Here is a 3,130-nt window from a genome sequence, read left to right as displayed (position 1 = left end):
CGACAGAGCAAGACTGTCTCAAAAGAAAAAAAAAATTCAGAACGGCTCTCAGAAAAGGCCATTGATTCTAATAAGTTTCATTTTGTTCATTCACCGGAAATCCACTTCTACCTGCAGGAGTTTACATCTCAAATTTTTTCATTTCTACCTGAAGTTAAACAGTGGCTAATATAGGGTGGCTTCTGAACAGTGGAGTTATTCTCCATGTTTTCCTGTGATTGTTCCTTTCTCATTTAACTGGGAGTTGATGCATTAGAGGGGGGTGGGACCCTGGCTGCTTACCCGGATTCCACAGAAGTCCTGGTGTCAAGGCTGGTGGAGCTGCTGCACCAGAGACCCTCAAGCATGAAAACAGGATTGACCAGGACAGCTTCACGGTGCCGAGAACAAAAGTGCCTTCCATCTCCGCTAATCCACAGCGTCCACCTGCCCGATAACAGCTCTCCCCGGTCCCACCTTCCATCCCGCTCTGAGATGAGCGGGGAGAGAAAAGACAGGAATGCGCATTGTGGGCGCTCGGGCTCGGTCCATCGGCACTCGCATGAGGCTGGCTCCGTGGCCGCGTCCGTCACCGTCCATCCACTCTCCGCTGCCTTTGCTTAGTCACGTGGCCGCTGGATGTGTTCAGGAGACGGCAGCATCTCCACTGCCCACTGAGAGCTTCTGTTATTAAGAAGCTCTTAATAACTTAATGGAGAGTGGAGCTGGGTGTCAACAGTTGACTACAGCTGACCATTTAACAAATCAGCTCTAAAGCCCTTCATGTATGGAGGCTCCGTGACAAGGACTTATGTAATTACCTTTTTATGTGTGTATGTATGCACTTGTTTATTTATTTTTGAGACAGGGTCTCTCTCTCCCAGGCTGGAGGGCAATTGGTGCAGTCTTGGCTCACTGCAGCCTTGACCTCCCAGGCTCAAGTGATCCTCCCTCCTCAAGGCATGTTGCCACCACGTTCAGCTAATTTTTTAAATTTTTAGCACAGACGGTGTCTCGCCATATTGCCCAGGCTGGTCTCCACCTCCTGGGCTCAAGCGATCCTCCTGTCTCGGCCTCCCAAAGTGCTGGGATTATAGGCATGAGCCACCGTGCCCAGCCTTCTTGGGCCTCTTCTAAGGGAAGTATGTAAGGCTCTGTCCCGTGACCTATCACCTCCCACAAGCCCCACATCCTAATACCATCACCGTGGGGTCAGGGTTTCTTTTTTTTTTTTTGAGGATGGAGTCTCGCTCTGTCGCCCAGGCTGCACTGCAGTGGCGCAATCTCGGCTTACTGCAAGCTCCGGCCTCCCCGGGTTCACGCCATTCTCCTGCCTCAAGCCTCCCGAGTAGCTGGGACTACAGGCGCCTGCCACCATGCCCGGCTAATTTTTTGTATTTTTTAGTAGAGACGGGGTTTCACCGTGTTAGCCAGGATGGTCTCGATCTCCTGACCTCGTGATCTGCCCGCCTCGGCCTCCCACTGGGATTACAGGCGTGAGCCACCACGCCGGGCCAAGGGGGGTAGGGTTTCAACATAAGAACGTTGGGGACAGACATTAAGAATGCAGCAGAGGTATACGTTTTAACTTTGAAAGAAACTGCCTCACTATTTTCCAAAGTGGTTAAACTCAGTGTTTGCTCTTGCCAGCAAAATTTGATATTGCCAATTTTTAAATTTTAGCCATTCTGGTGGATTTCAAGCAGCATCTCATCATGGTTTGAATTTCCATTTCACCCATCTTCAAATTTACTGACCCTTTCTTCCGTAGTGCCCAACCAACCATTAGTACTATCCAATGATATTTTTTTAAGAGATGGGGTCTTGCTGTGTAGGTCAGGCTGGCGTGCAGTGGCTGTTCGCAGGCGAGATCACGCTCCCGGCAGCCTCGAACTCCCGGACTGAAACTGCCATCGCCCCTCACCCTCCAGAGTTGCTGGGACTACAGACCTGAGCCACCTCGCTCAGATCAATTATGTTTTTAACCAGGGATATCAATTATATTTTTCAGGTCTTTCATTTTCATTTAATAATATCTAAATTAGGCGGGGCGCGGTGGCTCACGCCTGTAATCCCAGCACTTTGGGAGGCCGAGGCTGGTGGATCACTTGACATCAGGAGTTCGAGACCAGCCTGGCCAACATGATGAAACCCCGTCTCTACTAAACATGCAAAAATTAGCTGGGCGTGGTGGTGGGCACCTGTAATCCCAGCTACCTGGGAGGCTGAGGCAGGAGAATCGCTTGAGCCCAGCAGGCGGAGGCTGCAGTGAGCCGAGATAGCGCCATTGCACTCCAGCTAGCGACAGAGCAAGACACCGCATCAAAAAAATAAATAAATAAAAAATCTAAATTACATACCAGTAAAATCCTCCTCCCCTTTTTCGAGACAGGGTCTCACTATTAGGTTAGTGCAAAAGTAATTGCGCCTTTTACCATGACTTTCAAAATATTTGCCCAGGCTGGTCCCGAGCTCCCGGGCCGTGGGGATCCTCCCGCCTCGCCTCCCAAGGCGCTGGGACTCCGGACGCAGCCGCCGCGACCGGCAAAATCCACACTTTCGACTGCGCGTCAGGGCCGCTTGGTGAAGGAGCAGGAAGCTCCGGCGGCCTCCCCAGCGCCGGCCGCCCGTTCTGCGGGGTTCGCAGGGAAAGTGAGAGGCGCCTCCTCACTCCTGCTCCAGGACGGGGCGGCGGCCGCAAACGGTCCTCGGGCTCGGAGCACACGAACCCAGCGGCCGCACGCCCGGGAGCCGCTTTGTTCTCGGACACGCACAGCGCCCCACGGATGCCAGGCCGGGGCCCGGGAGGCGCAAAGAAGCCCCGTCCCGTGCCCGGCCCCGCCCTATTGGCCTCCCCCGGCCCCAGCCCGGCCCCCGCCCGCACATTGCGCTCCCCGCGCCGCGCCGGTCCCAGGACCCCGCGTCGGGCTGCCCGCGCCCCGCCTGCCGCGCCCGCCCGTCCGCTCGCCAGTGCCCGCCCGCCTGGGGCCCAGGGCCGGGGCCGCGCCCTCGCGGGCCTCCGTGAGCGGGGCCGTCGCCCGTGTCCCCCGCACCTCCCCGGCCGCCTAGAGCGCGGCGCCGTCAGGCAGAGCGCGGGCAGCCCGGCGCGGGGTCCTGGGACGGGCGCGGGCGGGGGCGCGGGCTCCTCGGC

This window comes from Nomascus leucogenys, unplaced genomic scaffold (assembly GCF_006542625.1).
Source record: "Nomascus leucogenys isolate Asia unplaced genomic scaffold, Asia_NLE_v1 001466F_35538_qpd_obj, whole genome shotgun sequence".
In the NCBI taxonomy this organism is placed as follows: domain Eukaryota; kingdom Metazoa; phylum Chordata; class Mammalia; order Primates; family Hylobatidae; genus Nomascus; species Nomascus leucogenys.
This window is presented reverse-complemented; position numbering follows the sequence as displayed.